A 20,098-nucleotide genomic window follows, 5' to 3' on the forward strand; every position below is an offset into this window, starting at 1 on the left:
TTTGCCGAGAAGTTCAGCAAGCGACTCATCTTAGGAAAAGCTACATAGTAAGCTTCAAAGAAAAAAGAGAAAGAAAATACAAAGCAATTCCAGCTGACAGGTGAAACCTCTATTAACACATCATTATTTTAAGTAGCTTACTGTAAATAGAAACCATGCTTAGAGGTTGTAACAAAGCGTTTCATTAATTTCCCCGTTTACCATATAGCACAGGATTTTTATACTATATAATAAAAAGCATATTGCTCGAAAACTACGGGTGATACAAAAAAACTAAGGCTAGATTTGGATCCAGATCGTAAAAATATATAAATATCAGCTATCAAAGTAAAAAAAGTTTTTTAAAATTGTTTTTCGTTGGCCTGTGTTATCTGTTGGAATTATTCGAATATTGGAACCCATGTCTTTCTCTGCGGTTTTTACCCTCTACAGATTCCTCTAGTACCATGCTGTCTTCACAGATGTCCTACCACCGTGTCCCTTCTTCTTGTCAATGTTCTCGGTATATTTCATTCTTGCCGATTCCGCAGACAACCTTCTCATTCCTTACCTTATCAGTCCACCGATTTTTTAATATTTTTCCGTAGCACCGCATTTCAAGGGCTTCGATCCTCCTCTGTTCTGGTTTTCCCACAGTCCGTGATTCACCACCACACGATGCTGTGTTCCAAACTCACATTCTCAGAAATTACAGCTGATGTGTTGAATCACATATGTAATTCATCACTGACTCAGGGTATTTTTCCAGACAGGTTAAAATATACCATTGTCAGGCCTCTCTACAAAAAGGAGGAAACCACAGATGTCAATAATTACCGGTCAGTATCCTTGCTCACAGCATTTTCAAAAATCTTTGAGAAAGTAATGTACACAAGAGTGGTTAGCCATCTCAACAGTAATGGGATATGAAACTTCCTGGCAGATTAAAACTGTGTGCCCGACCGAGACTCGAACTCGGGACCTTTGCCTTTCGCGGGCAAGTGCTCTACCTTTTTTTTTTAATCTAATGAACCGCTGCAGGAGCAGGACGACGGGTAGGGCAGGGGTCGACACCCGAAGCCTGGGCATCCCGCCGCCACGCCCAAGCAACGTGTTCGAGTTCGAGGATCGAAGGATCAGGAAGAGGATGTAGTGGGTTTGTCGATGTTGTTTTATTTATTTATTTCTTTAATTTTTATAACATTTTTTTTGTATTATAGATTTATTTTTGTTTCATTACAAAGAAAGATCCTACAACTGCCGTAGCCGAGCGTCCGACTCGTCTTCTTGTCTGTTTGGAGGGGTGCCCCCCTATTCCGTCCGTAGAGGATCAATATGCTCCAGGATTATTCTTCATTTTCAGCGTCTCATACCCGGAACGCCCCAGTGAGCAGGAGGATCCTCAAATAATGAACCTAAATAATTTGCGAAACGAGTTCTGTACTTCGGGTGGCGGCTGAAAGCTGCATGTGTCGTCATCAATAGGGACCAAAAGTCGAGTATGCCTTTGGGAGCATCGCAAACTATGTAGTAAACGGCCATGCCTTTTAGCCAGTTAACGGCGTTCGTTCTGGGTGATGGAAAGTATACGCCGTCGGGGCGCAATATTTCATCAGGGGAGAGAGACTCCGGCAATCGCCGCAAGAGTAAGGCCAGCATGCGCTGCGTCAGTAGCCAGCACTCGCTGGTCGTGGCACACGTCAGACGGTGTGCATCCGAGTCAGCCACTGAGCATGTCGGACACAAGGGGTCGTCCGTCAGATGTATGGAATGTAACCTCTGACGAGTAGCAAACTTCCCATTCACAACCACGTACCACAATGAACGCACCGTCGTAGGTAGAAAAGGCGTGTGTACCGCTCGCCACACCGTGTTCCAGGAAACTTCAGGATGTCTGTGGGTGACCGTATTTACAGGTTGCCGCTGTTGATAGAGGCGATAATAGTCTTTTGTGCTGGGCTTCCGTGTCGTCGGAAGTTCTGACCGTAAGTAGCTGAAGTTAATAAAGAACTCTCTGATGTGGGTGAGTGCCGGTGAAATGTGTCCTACAGAAACCGGGGGATGCAGAGAGTGTGGTGCCACTTCCGCTATCAGGGTGCCCGTCAGAGTGGCGTGGGCAGAGGTCCACGTGCGACGCATAGTGTTGAGATAAAGCGATCGCGCACGGTTATATACGTGAATTAAACCGATACCGCCCGCCCGCTGCGGCAGTGTCAGGGTGACGTATCGGACTTTAAAAACCAGACCGGTGCTTACGAAATGTCCATATGCTGCTTGAAATCTGTCGGCCATCGTAGCTGTCAAGGGAAGGATATGCGCAAAATAGTTAAGTTTTGAGACAAGATAGGTGTTGACATAACGTGTTCTGAGGAGCATATCCAAGCGACGCAGTTTGTTGTCCTGCAGCAGAGCACGTGTCTGGTGTAGGAGCCGGCGGTACGTAGCCGCCGCCGTGCGGCGGACATTGCTATAGAATTGCACTCCTAAACACTTGAGTACGGGCACCTTGTCAAAGGGCACCGCCGTTGTGTGGGAAATCCCCCTTCCGACATCCATGTATTTTGTCTTCTTCACGTTTATGACGCTCCCAGCGACCGCCCCGTACTGGCGTAGCCACTGTAGCGCCATATGCATTTCATCCTCTGATCTGGCCAGGAACACCACGTCATCGGCGAATGCACCACAACATAAGGTCACGTCCCGCAAGGAGATACCAGTTAATCACTGCCGTAGACCATGTAAAGCTGGTTCAAGCGCTGCAGCAAATAATATGCCAGACAGGGGGCACCCTTGTCGCACTGACCGTCCAACAACAATGTGACCAGACTGATCCGTTGACCATCATGTGGGAGCGCGCTCCGTGGACCAGTCGATTGACCACCTGTGCAGACTCCGGAGAGAGGGCCATGTGTTGCAAAACTGCGCGTAAGAAGCCGTGGTCGACGCGGTCGAATGCGTGGTCAAAATCTACGGCGACAAGGGCGCCTCGTATTTTGCAGGCCGCCGTCAAAGCAATTACGTCGCGGTATGCTCCTAACGCCGTATGAATGTTGCTGACACCACCTAAACATGTCTGATCGGTATGGATGGCTTGCCCGCATCTCGTGGTCGTGCGGTAGCGTTCTCGCTTCCCACGCCCGGGTTCCCGGGTTCGATTCCCGGCGGGGTCAGGGATTTTCTCTGCCTCGTGATGGCTGGGTGTTGTGTGCTGTCCTTAGGTTAGTTAGGTTTAAGTAGTTCTAAGTTCTAGGGGACTTATGACCACAGCAGTTGAGTCCCATAGTGCTCAGAGCCATTTTTTTATGGATGGCTTTCCCGATAGCGGTGTGGAGACGCGCGTGAAGGATACGGGCGAAGATCTTGTAGTCGTTGTTGAGGAGTGTGAGTGGGCGAAAATCCTGCCACCTACAACCACCATTCGGTTTCGGAACTGGGATCAAGATGCCTTCTGTGAATTCTGTGGGGACAGTGAAATCAGGCGGATCAGGTCTTGAAACATTTGGAGCCACTTGTCACCCATAAGGTGGTAAAAAGTGCGGTACAATTCCAGGGATAAACCGTCCGGTCCAGGCGACTTGTTCGGTGCTCCACGTGCCAAGGTCGATGTCAGCTCGTCGGGTGTAATGGGCAACAGCAGACTGTCATCGGGTGCCACGTCCCGAGGAGCGGGAAAATCGTGCAACAGCTCGTTATAATCACGTACGTTTCGCGGATCTTCCATGTACAAGGTCCCATAGTGTCTGGCGGAAGTGTGCGCGATGTCCGTTTGTGTCACTGCGCGCCCGCCGTCCTCCGTGTTTACCGCCGTAATGAGCTGACGTTTGCGGTGGCGCCTCTCGCGCACAATGTGATACACTGACGCTGTTTCGTTGGGGATACAGTCTTGCACTCGCGCACGGATGCGGACACCGTCTAGCTTCTCTGTCCTGATGCGAAGTAGACGAGCTTTGATGCGTTGTACGGACATCTGACGTTCGGGAGACGGCGGTTGCGTCGCCAGCTCACGTAACGCTGTATAGTAAAATTCCGATGTTGCCCTTTGCCAGTTCGATCTGTCACGCCCGTAGGCCATCAAGGTCTTTCGGAGTGCAGGTTTGACACATCCCAGCCACCACAGCAACGTGGAAGCATACATAGGCAGGCGCCTGATACATCGACGCCACGTGTCAGTGAAGGAGGGAGACGTTCAGCGTCCACGGGTCCCTGCTGCGTCTTGTGAGTTGTCGGGGCAAAGTGACAGTGCAGATGTACGCGAGATGGTCCGTGAAGGCCGTTGGCCAGAGTTCTGCATCACGGGCTGCTGTGCGGAGGGCACGCGAGACGTATATCCGGTCCACACGACTGGCGGAATGGCTGGTAAAGTGCGTATATCCACTCTGGGTCCCATGATGTAACTGCCATGTGTCGTGGAGCGCGAGGTCACGTATCAATGCTTGTAGAGCCGGGCATGGGACGTAATGCGGTATCCGGTCCTCGGGCCGCAGAACACTGTTAAAATCGCCGCCCACTATGTAATGGTCCATATTTCCTTGCAAAAGTGGGGCTACCTCCTCCGAATAGAAGACATGCCTGTCACCACTGTGCGAATTACCGGAGGGAGCGTAGACGTAATGAGGCGGACTGCGCCAAGTGTGAGTGCGATGCCTCGCCCGTTCGGCAAGTACGTCGCGTCCGTCGCGTCTATGCCATCTCGGAGAAGGATGGCCGTTCCTCCTGCGCCATCACCTACTGGTAGGCTGTACGTGGTGTAGCCATATAGGTCTAAACACAGCTCGGGACGGACCTCCTGGAGAAGGGCAATGTCCAAGTCTGCCGCTCTGATCATGTCGTGTAACATGCGGGTCTTGACAGTGGAGTGGACACCATTTACATTGTTCCCACACGGTATGACTGAGACATATCAAGTGGCGGAGGCAGTGTGCCGGTGCAATCCCACAGTGATCTCACACACCACACACCACACAGCCATCCATCTGCATGCTGTGCATTACTGTGCCATGGGAGTCCCTGAATGGCAGAGCCCTCCGGGCTCAATGTCAGCCATGGGCTCTGGTGGAGATATCGATGTGTGCTGTGCATCATCCGCCTCCATATCGTCTGCCCAATCACCAAGAGACGATTGTGATGTCATTGGGGGCTGGTCGCTTTCACAGGAGCCCACATTTTGGGAGTCGACGCAGTGCGCCTCGTGTTCTGGGCCACCAGATTTAGGTGAGTGTTCCTTGTCTTCAGGCACCTTCTGGTGAATGATGCCACTGGAGTCCGTTGCAATTGTGGGCGAGTCAACGAAGTCGATGTCTTCCGCCGGCTTCACATCCCTGTCCTGTTCTTCAGCTGACAATCGCCTCTTCTTGTGTCGCTTGGGTGATTTTTGCTTTCGGGTCCGAGATTCGACATCCACTGGAGGGCGGGGTCGACACAGTCTCGGTCGCTAGGAACCTCTGTGTCTGATCCCGACAGTGACGGTGGCTGGGTGCCCACGACGCTGCGGTGGGCAGAGGCTGTAGGAACCTCTGCACCGTTGGGCTGCGGCGTCATCGACGGTGCTGACTCTCCAACGGAGCTGGCAGCGGCTTGAGGAGGTAGCAGGTTTTGATCATCCATCACATCATGTCGTGCCGCCTCCACATATGTTAGCGGGAGAGAGGTCATAGTGGATTGTTGGGGAAGTTCATTGCGGGGCACCTGAAGGAGGCGGCGCTGCAGACACTCAGTTCTAACATGGCCCTCCTGGCCGCAGCCCGAGCAGGTCCTCGGTTGCCCATCATATAAACAATTGCGCGGCAGCCACCAACGGAAACATATGATGGAACGTGCTTCTATGCGCACTTGTCGTACCCCGTTAAGGACAGGGTACGTTTCGAATGAGTTCCATTTCTCCTCTGTGTGGCTCAGAACTGTGCCGTATGGCCGCAGCGCATCAACGACTAGGGTGTCAGGAACTTCGAACGGTAGTTCAAAGATGCGCACGGTACGCGACCCCAGACCAGCATGGTCAACTCCTACCGTGCTCACGTTACCGTCTGCGTGACAGAAGCGAAAGCCGTTTGCAGATCGTTGGAATAATCTGTCGCAGGCCGCTTCGTCAATCAGTTTGAGGTACACTGTGCTGGTTACAATAGACAGATGAATTCCTATCAGTTCTTGTGGTTCGATGTGCATGATGTCTCGTAGAAACCGTTCAATTTCATGGGCCTTCGGTCTCGTGTACGATGCGTTGAACGTTAGTTTGACTGTAGCTTTTCGATATGAGAACGCCATGTCGGGTCGGTACAGTACTATACGGCAATACAACGACGCGACCGCGCGCTAGTGGGTAAACAACAACACCTGCGGAGCACTGCCCGGCGCGCCGAGCCCGTCCGCACGGTAACACGGCTGGAAGCCGACTGTCCATCTGAGCTACCGAAGCACGACTCACGCCCGGTCTCACAGCTTTACTTCTGCCAGTATCTCGTCTCCTACCATCCAAACTTTACAGAAGCTCTCCTGCGAACCTTGCAGAACTAGCACTCCTGAAAGAAAGGATACTGCGGAGACATGGCTTAGCCACAGCCTGGGGGATGTTTCCAGAATGATATTTTCACTCCGCAGCGGAGTGTGCGCTGATATGAAACTTCCTGGTAGATTAAAACTGTGTGCCCGACCGAGACTCGAACTCGGGACCTTTACCTTTCGCGGGCAAGTGCTCTACCATCTGAGCTGTGAGACCGGGCGTGAGTCGTGCTTCGGTAGCTCAGATGGTAGAGCACTTGCCCGCGAAAGGCAAAGGTCCCGAGTTCGCGTCTCGGTCGGGCACACAGTTTTAATCTGCCAGGAAGTTTCATATCAGCGCACACTCCGCTGCAGAGTGAAAATCTCATTCTGGAGTAATGGGATACTTAATAAATCACAGTTCGGATATCAGAAATGCTGTTCCACTGAGACAGCAATATACAATTTCACTTTCCACATAATATAGTCTTTAAATAGTAAAATGTCACCAGTAGGAATATTCTCTGACTTATCCAAAGCATTTTATTATGTGAACCACGACATTATGTTAGAGAAATTACAATTCTATAGTATAAAAGGAACACCATATGAGTGGTTTAAGTCATATCTACAGAACAGGAAGGAAAAAGTCTCTTTATAAGCTTCAAGTGATTCAAAGGAGTGTGCCACTTCACCTAACTGGGGTGAAATTACATTAGGTGTTCCACAAGGTTCGATCATGGGTCCCCTCCTGTACTTGATATATGTAAATCACCTACCTTCTTATGTGAAACAAGATGCTGAACTGACACTGTTTGCTGATGATACAAGCACAATTATTAATCCAGTAAAAGAAAGTCCGATAGAAAATGATACAAATAAGGTCTTTGGAAAAGTTATTAATTGGTTTTCTGCGAATGGGCTTGCTCTGAATTTTGAAAAAACTAAGTACATTCAATTTTCTGCTGCAAAAAGTATAATTTCTTCAATAAACATAACACATAAAAAGAAGTCAGTATCCAGGGTACATATAGATGAGAATCTTAATTGGAAAATTCAATCTTGGATCTCCTGATGCAATTAGGTTCAGCAACTTTTGCAGTCAGAATAATTGCCAATTTTGAGGATTTAGAAATTAGTAAGCTAACATACTTTGCATACTTCCACTCTCTGATGTCATACGGAATAATATTCTGGGGCAACTCAACACTTAGGTAAAAGGTATTCACTGCTCAAAAGAAAGTAGTTAGAATAATGTGTGGGGTTCATAGTCGCACATCTTGTAGGCATCTGTTTAAAAGGTTAGGAATTCTTACAACTGCTTCACAGTACATTTACTCAGTAATGAAATTTTTTTCTCAACAACATGGACCAGTTTAAAATCAACAGCGACATTCATGATTACAATACCAGAAAAAAGAAAGACCTACACTATCCTTTACTTAACCTATCTTTGGCACAGAAAGGGGTAAAATATGTTGCTATAAAACTTTTTGATAAATTACCAGATGAAATAAAATGTCTGACAGACAGCAGTAATAGTTTCAAAAACAAATTGAAATCATACCTCCTTGATTACTCCTTCTATACCATAGATGAATTCTTGAATATAAGTAAATAGGTCTGGAGATATAATACAGGGTGATTCAAAAAGAATACCACAACTTTAGGAATTTAAAACTCTGCAACGACAAAAGGCAGAGCTAAGCACTATCTGTCGGCGCATTAAGGGAGCTATAAAGTTTCATTTAGTTGTACATTTGTTCGCTTCAGGCGTTGTTGACTAGGCGTCAGCGTCAGTTGATGCTAAGATGGCGACCGCTCAACAGAAAGCTTTTTGTGTTATTGAGTACGGCAGAAGTGAATCGACGACAGTTGTTCAGCGTGCATTTCGAACGAAGTATGGTGTTAAACCTCCTGATAGGTGGTGTATTAAACAGCAGCTATCCAAACTGTTACGCCTGATATGCTACAGAGAGTGTGGAACGAGTTGGAGTATCGGGTTGATATTGCTCGAGTGTCTGGAGGGGGCCATATTGAACATCTCTGAACTTGTTTTTGAGTGAAATAAAACCTTTTTAAATACTCTTTGTAATGATGTATAACAGAAGGTTATATAATGTTTCTTTCATTAAATACACATTTTTAAAGTTGTGGTATTCTTTTTTAATCACCCTGTATTTACATTTAGTGACATTTAAGGGTATGGGACAGATAATAGGAATATTTAGGTGTAACACTGTAATGTTAACAAAAAAACTTGTTTCCTTTGCGAATGTCTTGTGGATTTGACACGTTACACATCATAACGGTTTTCTGTGCTATTGATCAATGGAACACGTAACTAACTAACTAAATAACTCTTATCATTGATGTCCTTTCACCTTAAATTTTAATTATAGTCTTGACCCTTTCTTTTACTTCCGTTTTGCTTCTTCGGAGTATAGAAGTATGGGCCAAAGACTACAACCCCGTCTTACACTCTTTTTAATCCGAGTACTTTGTTCTTGGTCTCGCAATCTTATTGCTCCCTGATGGTTCTTGTACATATTGGACATAACCCTTCTTTCCCTGTAGCTTATCCCTATTTTTCTTAGTAATTCCAATTTCAGACCATTTTACACAGTCGAACTCTTTTCGAAGGTCGACAAATCCTATGAACATATCTCGATTTTTCTTTAATCTTGCTTCCCTTATCAGCCACAACGTCAGAATTGCCGCTGTGGTGGCGTTACCGTTCTAAAGCTAAAATGATTGTCATGTAACACATCCTCAGTTTTGTTTTACTTTCTTCTGTGCATCGTTCCTATCAGCAACTTGCTGTTAAGCGTAGTGTGCGATAATTCTCGCAGTTTTCGACTGTTGCAGACTCGCTGGACTTATAGTTTCTACACACCAACGCGAATAGTCGTTTTGTTGCTACATCCCTCAATGAATTTAGAAATTCTGATGGAACGTTACCTATCCCATCTGCGTTATTTGATCTTAAGCCTTGCAAAGCTCTTTCAAATTCTGGTTTGAATTCTGGATCCTCTATCTCTTCCACACCGTCTCCTGTTTCTTCTTCCATCACGTCATCAAGCACGTCTTCCCCCTCAGAGAGGCCTTCAGTGTACTCTTTCTTCCTATAAGCTCCGTCCTCTGCACTTTACAGTGGACTTCTCATTGCATTCCTAATATTACCAACCTTACTTTTAATTTCATCGAATGTTGCTTTGGCTTTTCTATATGCTGAGTCAGTCGTTCCGACAAATTTCTTTTTCTATTTCTTCACATTTTTCATAGAACCATTTCGCCTTGGCTTTCCTGCACTTACTTTTTATTTCATTTCGAAGTGACTTGTGTCTCTGTATTCATGAATTTCCCTGAACATTTTTGTACTTCCTTCTTTCATCGATCAGCTGAAGCATTTCTTCTGTTATCCATGGAATCTTCGCAGTTACCTTCTTTGTACCTATGTTTTTCTTCCCAGACTGTGTGTTTGCCCTGTTTAGAGACGTTCATTCATCTTCAACTGAACTGCCTACTGAGCTATTCCTTATCGCATTATCTGTAGCCTGAGAGAACTTCAGGCATATCTCTTCATTGCTTAGTACTTGCGTAGCCCACTTCTTTGTACATTCGTTCTTCCTGACTAGTCTCTTAAACTCCAGCTTACTCTTCATCACAACTAATTGTGGTCTGTTACTGGTAGTTTCCAACAGCGCATAAGTGTTACGGAGATATTTCTGGAACTCAAATGGGAATCCCTGGAGCGAAGGCGACGTTCTTTCCCAGAAACATTATTGAGAAAATTTGAAGCTGACTGCCATATGATTCTACTTCCGCTAACACACACCGCGCGCAAGGACCATGAAGACAAGATATAAGACATTAGTGCTCATACGGTGGCATGCAGACAATCGTTTTTCCATCGGTCTATTAGTAGTGGTATTAGATTAGTAGCGGTACATGGTACCCTCCGTCACGCACCGTTCGGTAGCTTGCAGAGTATCTATGTAGATGTAGATGTAGATGTAGATGTATATCGGCTCCTGGTGAAGCCTTACTACCCAGTACCTGATTTCGGAATCTGTGCCTTTCCACAATGTAATCTGAAATCTTGACGTATCTCGGCCTTTTCCAAGTATGCCTCCTACTCTTGTGATTCTTGAACAGTGTTCGCGATGACTAGCTGAAATTTATTGCGGAGCTCAATTAGCCTTTCTCCTCTCTCATTCCTAATACCAAGGCCATTTCACCCGTAACCCTTTCTTCTAGTCCTTCACCTACAACAACATTCCTCTCCCAATTATTATTAGATTTTCCTATACCTATTGAATTACCCGTTCAAGGTCCTCATATACTTCCTTTACCTCTTCAAGTAACATTATTCGGTCTATGGTAATATAATGTGCCACTGAGGCGGTTGGCCAGATGCACGGCCAACCGACGGAATAAAAAATCCGACTGCTAGAATTTATTTCTAAACTGTCAAATTTAGTACGTGAACTAATTATTTTAGCATCGTTAGTTCAATTATTAGTTGAAATTAAAGCCGTTTATTGAATAGTGGTATATTGCATTTGCTGTAACTGTATTATAAACTAATGGCTGTTGAAGTAAATTTTGTATCGTGCTTGTTTACCTAGTGTTATATCTTAACGAATTAAAACTTCATCATGGTTTTAGCTTCTAAAATGATGCCTTAACGAGGTGACTAATGAAGTTGATTTCTCTTCACTTTAAGAGAATTATTTCTTGTTTTAGTGTATGCGTTTTTATTAATAGATGTATCACATGCATGCACATTATTCTCCCAGACCTCGAGCCACACCTTCAAGTAGTAGAGAAGTGATGTCTGATATACGTGTCGGCCACAATTTTCCTTCTGTAACTAACACAAATTGTGCCCTCTGCCTTAAAAGCGTGCACCTTGAAGGCAGTATCGAGTTGCGTGCGATTCTCATTTCTGCACATAATGTTAATCTCTGGCAAAACATGGCCAACGTTATATTCCGCTGCGGAGTAAAAATATGTTATAAGCATGTTATATGGTTTTACTAACTTTGTTACTGTTGCTCGAAGATTGCAGCTCTTATTTTGTTACGGTGGTCATTTATCTCTATGTAGCTGAGAGTCAACAAAGTATTTTCGTATTCGGAGGAGAAAGCTGGCGACTGAAATTTCGTGAAAACATCTCGCCGCAACGAAAACCGCCTTTGGTTTAATGACTGGAATTTCAATTCGCTTATCATATCTACGACACTCTTTCCCCTCTCTGTCGCGATAATACAAAACGAGTTGCCCTTCTTTGAAGATTTTCGACGTCATCCTTAAATCCTATCTAATAAAGATTCCATACCGGGCAGCAATACTCCAGAAGAGGACAGACAAACGTAATATAGGTAATCTGTTTAGCAGACTTGATGCATCTTCCAAATGTTCTGCCAGTACAAACGGTCTTTCGTTTTCTTCCCCACAATGCTAGAAATGTGAACGTTCCAGCTGAAACTATTCATAACTGTAATCCTCAGGCATTTAGCTGAATTGAAAGGGTTTAGATTTGAATGTTTCATCGTGCAACCGAAATGTAACGGATTCCTTTTGAACTCATGTGAATGACCTCCCAATTTTCATTATTTAGAATCAACTGACACTTTCCACGTCGTAAAGATGTCTTATGTATATCATTTTGCAGTTGGTTTGATCTTATGAGACTTTACTACACGGCAAACGACAGAATCATCTACAAACGCTGTAAGAGGGCTGCTCAGATTGTCTTGTCTCCTAAATCATTTATATAGATTAGAGAGAGCGGAGAGTCTACAACACTTCCTTGGAGAACGTCAGCTATCACTTTTGTTTTTCCGTCTGTGACCTTGCTGCCAGAAAAACACGAATCGAGTTGCACAACTGAGATGATACTCCACAGGCACACAACCTGGATAGATTATGATTGTGAGGAACGGTAGCAAAGGCCTTCTGGATGTGCTTAAATATGGAATAAATTTGAGGCCACCTGCTGGTAACACTCCTTACTTCGTGCGAATAAAGAGCTAGATGTGTTGTACAAGAACGATATTTTCTGAACCTGTCCTGACTGTTTGTCAATAGATAGCTTTCTTCGAGTTAATTCACTTTGTTTGAGCAGAGTACACGTTCCAGAATATTACCGCAAATCGAGGTCAGTGATAAGGGCCTGTAATTCATCGGATTACTCCTATTTCTTTCCTTGAGTAATGGTGTGGCTTGTGCAACGGCCCAGTCTTTAGGCGCGTATCTTCCATCGAGCGAGCGGTTGTATGTGACTGCTAAGTTTGGAGCTACTGTGTCAGCACTCTCTGAAAGCAACATAACTGGTATACAGTCTGTACCAAAATACTTGCTTTCATTAAATGATTTAAGCTGCTTTGCTACACCGAAAAAATATACTCCTAAGTTACTCATTTTGACACTGGTTCTTAGTTCGAATTCTATAATTTTTACATTGTGAAGAAATTTCGGAAAACCGCGTTTAGTTACTGTGGTTCAATGGCACTGTTGTCAGCAACATTACCATTCCTGTTGCGCAGTGAAGGCTTTGTTTGGGTCTTGCCGCTAGTTTTCCACCTGATTTCGAGACAGAGCTTCATTTTGGAAACTAAAAGCTTCTTTCATTGAAGTCGGCTCTAAATTTCGACCTTCTGTACAATATGGACAATTTTGGACATTTTTGCGTTCTTTTAAATTTGGTATGTTTTTCCGTTTCTTCTGCAACAATGTTCTAATTGCGTTTTCCGTACTATGGTGGTTCAACTCCGTCCCCTATTAATTTACTTGGGATGAATGTCTTGTTGTTGTTGTTGTTGTTGTGGTCTTCAGCCCTGAAACTGGTTTGATGCAGCTCTCCATGCTACTCTATCCTGTGCAAGCTTCTTCATCTCCCAGTACCTACTGCAACCTACATCCTTCTGAATCTGCTTAGTGTATTCATCTCTTGGTCTCCCCCTACGATTTTTACCCTCCACGCTGCCCTCCAATACTAAATTGGTGATCCCTTGATGCCTCAGAACATGTTCTACCAACCGGTCCCTTCTTCTTGTCAAGTTGTGCCACAAACTCCTCTTCTCCCCAATCCTATTCAGTACCTCCTCATTAGTTATGTGATCTACCCATCTAATCTTCAGCATTCTTCTGTAGCACCACATTTCGAAAGCTTCTATTCTCTTCTTGTCCAAACTATTTACCGTCCATGTTTCACTTCCACACATGGCTACACTCCATACAAATACTTTCAGAAATGACTTCCTGACACTTAAAGCTATACTCGGTGATAACAAATTTCTCTTCTTCAGAAACGCTTTCCTTGCCATTGCCAGTCTACATTTTATATCCTCTCTACTTCGACCATTATCAGTTATTTTGCTCCCCAATAGCAAAACTCCTTTACTACTTTAAGTGTCTCATTTCCTAATCTAATACCCTCAACATCACCCGACTTAATTCGACTACATTCCATTATCCTCGTTTTGCTTTTGTTGATGTTCATCTTATATCCTCCCTTCAAGACACTGTCCATTCCGTTCAACTGCTCTTCCAAGTCCTTTGCTGTCTCTGACAGAATTACAATGTCATCGGCGAACCTCAAAGTTTTTATTTCATCTCCATGGATTTTAATACCTACTCCGAATTTTTCTTTTGTTTCCTTTACTGCTTGCTCAATATACAGATTGAATAACATCGGGGAGAGGCTACAACCCTGTCTTACTCCCTTCCCAACCACTGCTTCCCTTTCATGTCCCTCAACTCTTATAACTGCCATCTGGTTTCTGTACAAATTGTAAATAGCCTTTCGCTCCCTGTATTTTACCCCTGCCACCTTTAGAATTTGAAAGAGAGTATTCCAGTCAACATTGTCAAAAGCTTTCTCTAAGTCTACAAATGCTAGAAATGTAGGTTTGCCTTTCCTTTATCTTTCTTCTAAGATAAGTCGTAAGGTCAGTATTGCCTCACGTGTTCCAGTATTTCTACGGAATCCAAACTGATCTTCCCCGAGGTCGGCTTCTACTAGTTTTTCCATACGTCTGTAAAGAATTCGTGTTAGTATTTTGCAGCTGTGGCTTGTTAAACTGATTGTTCGGTAATTCTCACATCTGTCAACACCTGCTTTCTTTGGGATTGGAATTATTATATTCTTCTTGAAGTCTGAGGGTATTTCGCCTGTTTCATACATCTTGCTCACCAGGTGGTAGAGTTTTGTCAGGACTGGCTCTCCCAAGGCCGTCAGTAGTTCCAATGGAATGTTGTCTACTCCGGGGGCCTTGTTTCGACTCAGGTCTTTCAGTGCTCTGTCAAACTCTTCACGCAGTATCGTATCTCCCATTTCGTCTTCATCTACATCCTCTTCCATTTCCATAATATTGTCCTCAAGTACATCGCCCTTGTATAGACCCTCTATATACTCCTTCCACCTTTCTGCCTTCCCTTCTTTGCTTAGAACTGGGTTGCCATCTGAGCTCTTGATATTCATACAAGTGGTTCTCTTCTCTCCAAAGGTCTCTGTAATTTTCCTGTAGGCAGTATCTATCTTACCCCTAGTGAGACAAGCCTCTACATCCTTACATTTGTCCTCTAGCCATCCCTGCTTAGCCATTTTGCACTTCCTGTCGATCTCATTTTTGAGACGTTTGTATTCCTTTTTGCCTGCTTCATTTACTGCATTTTTATATTTTCTCCTTTTATCAATTAAATTCAATATTTCTTCTGTTACCCAAGGATTTCTACTAGCCCTCGTCTTTTTACCTACTTGATCCACTGCTGCCTTCACTACTTCATCCCTCAAAGCTACCCATTCTTCTTCTACTGTATTTCTTTCCCCCATTCCTGTCAATTGTTCCCTTATGCTCTCCCTGAAACTCTGTACAACCTTTGGTTCTTTCAGTTTATCCAGGTCCCATCTCCTTAAATTCCCACCTTTTTGCAGTTTCTTCAGTTTTAATCTACAGGTCATAACCAATAGATTGTGGTCAGAGTCCACATCTGCCCCTGGAAATGTCTTACAATTTAAAACCTGGTTCCTAAATCTCTGTCTTACCATTATATAATCTATCTGATACCTTTTAGTATCTCTAGGGTTCTTCCATGTATACAACCTTCTATCATCATTCTTAAACCTAGTGTTAGCTATGATTAAGTTGTGCTCTGTGCAAAATTCTAACAGGCGGCTTCCTCTTTCATTTCTTAGCCCCAATCCATATTCACCTACTACGTTTCCTTCTCTCCCTTTTCCTACACTTGAATTCCAGTCACCCATGACTATTAAATTTTCGTCTCCCTTCACTATCTGAATAATTTCTTTTATTTCATCATACATTTCTTCAATTTCTTCGTCATCTGCAGAGCTAGTTGGCATATAAACTTGTACTACTGTAATAGGTGTGGGCTTCGTATCTATCTTGGCCACAATAATGCGTTCACTAAGCTGTTTGTAGTAGCTTACCCGCGTTCCTATTTTCCTATTCATTATTAAACCTACTCCTGCATTACCCCTATTTGACTTTGTGTTTATAACCCTGTGGTCACCTGACCAGAAGTCTTGTTCCTCCTGCCACCGAACTTCACTAATTCCCACTATATCTAACTGTAACCTATCCATTTCCCTTTTCAAATTTTCTAACCTACCTGCCCGATTAAGGGATCTGACATTCCACGCTCCGATCCGTAGAACGCCAGTTTTCTTTCTCCTGATAACGACGTCCTCTTGAGTAGTCCCCGCCCGGAGATCCGAATGGGGGACTATTTTACCTCCGGAATATTTTACCCAAGAGGACGCCATCATCATTTAATATACAGTAAAGCTGCATGCCCTCGGGAAAAATTACGGCCATAGTTTCCCCTTGCTTTCAGCCGTTCGCAGTACCAGCACAACAAGGCCGTTTTGGTTATTGTTACAAGGCCAGATCAGTCAATCATCCAGACTGTTGCCCTTGCAACTACTGAAAAGGCTGCTGCCCCTCTTCAGGAACCACACGTTTGTCTGGCCTCTCAACAGATACCCCTCCGTTGTGGTTGTACCTACGGTACGGCTATCTGTATCGCTGAGGCACGCAAGCCTCCCCACCAACGGCAAGGTCCATGGTTCATGGGGGGAAGATGAATGTCTTAACTGATGTCTATACTATTTCTTTGCATTTAAGCAACACCTAGTCTATGCCTTAACAGTTAGTATGGACGAAGACTGTGTCGTAGGAACGTGTCAAACGAATTTTGATCCACTTTTTCAAACAGATATATTTTGCGATAATTTTTGACCAGTATTATGAAAAGGATAGACTGCTGCTCGCCATATAGTGGAGATGTTACGTCGCAGACTGGCACAACAAAAAGATTGCTAAACATCTAAGCTTTCGGCCAGAAGGCCATCTTCTGAAGTAGTACCGAGGCCTCAGCAGACAGAATCAGTGATCATGTGTGTGAGAGTTGTGTTTGTGTGAATATGGGTGTGTGTTGTCTTCTTCAGAAGATGGCCATGTTGCCTAAGGCTTACTTGCTTAGCAGTTCTTTCATTGTGCCTGTTTGCGACTCAACATTTCAATTATATTTGCCAAGGAAAATCGCCAAATAGTCGTATGTTTTGAGAAGTTATTTTGTTTAGACTACTAGTTTCGCCGTCTCTACATTGACATCTTCGTTCCCCAATGCACACCACGTAGAGACAATCAGACGCTTGCATAATTGGCGCCTCCAATATCTAGATTCCATGAGTTCGTTTTTGGAGTGTTTACTTCGATGACTTGACAACAGAGTCAGCCGTGGTCAAGTCCTAAGTAAATACTCAAAAACGGAATTCACAGAATCCAGATACTGATGGCTTCAGTTATGCAAACATCGATAAATCTGTCTATACAAGGGATCATAGGGGCCTGAAGATACCATTATACAGAAGCCGAAACTGTTTGGCGATTTTTCTTGGTAAATATCAGGCCGGCCACTATTCCGTACCAATAACGGACGAACAGAGATCTGCCTTATGTAGTGTGTAGAAATGTACCCTTTTCAAACACAGTCCATCCTCGATATAACGAATTTCATGGGACCATGAAAAATTAAATTGTTATAATGAGGTTTTGTTATCGTGACTCTGAGCAAGGAGCCATGTTTTCGTGTCTGAGAAGTACATTACTGTAGCACTTTTCTGAAGAAAAATAACATTAAAAGACAAACATAGAAACACATTTTCTTCGTTTTTTAAGGAATGTAGCTAACGTTGATTGTGCAAGTCAATACTTTCTCGCCACGTCTTAATTGTTGCATTCCGTTATCAGAGTGGAAACCTCCATCTTTGTCTCCAACCTTGTTTCCAAGTTCCAGCCGTAGTCCAAATCATAGCGATGTCCAAAGCGTTTACATCAACTGAGAACATTGACAGATTGCAAAAATCACGGAGATAAGGTGCATAAGAGCTTCTGTCTGCTACTGAAGATCGACAATGGACAAACTAAACACTCGTTCAAACAAAGGAGCTCTTTGACGTTTGCCACTCGACAGAGCTCGCCCGCGGCTGTACGCTGTTCTCTTACGGCTAGAATAAATACAGTACTGTAGTATATAACGAAGCTTCTGGAAATAAAGCGCCGAAAGTCTAGCAGCTAAATAAACAATACACACCGCTATAGTGAGCTTCTTAGAAGTAGGAAATAGAAAATTCCTCGAAATGTTGTCTTCGTTATAACAGGGTGTTGCTAATTTTACTTGATCGTTGTAATGAGGGGTAATTAACATAGTAAATGTAGAAAATCAACGGGGGCCATATAAAGTTATCGCTGTACGCGGGTTTATCGTTGTATTGGTAATCGCTATACGGTGGTTTGACTTGTCATTATTCCATCTTGAATTTCCACAGTTTGATTTTGCGTTTATTTTTAGTGGATTTGGATGTTAAGGTACTTCGTCTTTCAACAGCAACCTTGTGGTCACTAATGCTTGCGTCTGTATGATATGAGTCGTGGGATCATCACGCCTCTTCTTAGCCGCGTAGCGGTAGGTTAGTGCGCAAAAAGCCGTTCATCCAGCAGCTGTCACGAGGAACACGCCGTCATAGCGCAGAGCCGACTCTCCTACGTCTAGTGCGCAATTACGGAGTCGGCACGAGTGCCTAGTCCGGCTGTGGTCGCATGGGGGAGAGGGGAGGGGGTGGGATGAGACGGGGGGCGGGAGAGCCGGCTCGGCGCCTTTGATCAGCGACGTCGCGGTGCCGCAAAAATCGCGAGGGACGCGGCCGCCGCCGCCGGTATAAGGGCAGCGAGGCGGCCTCCGCAGTTAATTAGCGAGACGCGGACGAGTCGCCATTGTTTACGGCAGACGATGCGGCTGGGGCAGTCCACTTGTCGCCGCGGAGGAGTCGTCTTGGGAGAAGCTGCAGCTTCAAGGCGTACACAGATGTGAGTGGCAGGGGGTACATAGTGTGTCAGCAGCACTCATTTCATATTCTATTCGGGAATGATCAGTGACTATGACTAGATTCAACAAATAACTAGTTCCAATCTGAGATCAACAGGACCGTTCATCACCAACACTCGACCTTCCATACACTGACGGAAAAAGAATCGCAGCATCAAGAAGGAATTGTGCGACACAAACGAAAGTTGGTAGGTGCGTTCCTACACCTGGTTCAAATGGCTCTGAGCACTATGGGACTTAACATCTGGGGTCATCAGTCCCCTAGAACTTAGAACTACTTAAACCTAACTAACCTAAAGACACCACACAAATCCATGCCCGAGGCAGGATTCGAACCTCCGACCGTAGCGGTCGCGCTGTTCTACACTGAAGCGCCTAGAACTGCTCGGCTACACCGGTCGCCTGTTGGCTTTCAGTTACGAAATATACATTCTTTATGAAACATTATTATAGTCTGAAGGACCCAGTCTACCGCGCGAGCTCTGCTGCCACAATCTGAAACAAAGTAAGTATGTATTACTTCATTGCTTTCCTAATTCAATCGATCTTTCATGTGCGTAAATCTGGACTTGTTGAAACTGACTGCAGTTACCTTCCGTGTTACCTAGTATTCTCTTTATTTTTAGACTGTGGAAGAAATGTCAAAATAAAAAGAAAAACCTCGCACAGAGTTTAGTAGAGATCCTAATGTATGGCTGGAATGGTTCAACGAGTTGAGTGATCAAGATGCTCACAGTGATAGCGCTGACTCAGAGACTGAGGACTGTGTTCATGAAAGCGGCCATGATTCAGGAACATAACAAGAAGTGCCAGAGAGTGATGAATGTGAGTCACAGGAAGAACTAACTCGAGAGGATGCATTTCTTTTAGGGAAAGATGGAATAACCAAACGGAGGAAAAGTAAATATCCTACCATTGTTAGAAGCAGATCTTGTAATATTACTACATATTTCCCTGGACCAAAAAGTCAACCTCATAAAAAAGACAGAAATAGAAATTCTGAATTTGTTCTTGGATGAAAACATAATAAGAATTGTCGCAACATGCACTAATATATCCATTAGTGAAGTTCGTGGTAAATTCTCTAGGGAAAGGGATGCGATAGAGATCAGAGCTTTCATTGATTTGTTATATCTGTGTGGATCTTTGAGATGTTCTAGGAAGAGTATATCTAAATTGTGGGATAACTCAAAGGGAAGTGGACTTGAATCATGTTATTTATGCA

This window comes from Schistocerca nitens, chromosome 9, assembly GCF_023898315.1.
Source record: "Schistocerca nitens isolate TAMUIC-IGC-003100 chromosome 9, iqSchNite1.1, whole genome shotgun sequence".
NCBI classification, from domain to species: domain Eukaryota; kingdom Metazoa; phylum Arthropoda; class Insecta; order Orthoptera; family Acrididae; genus Schistocerca; species Schistocerca nitens.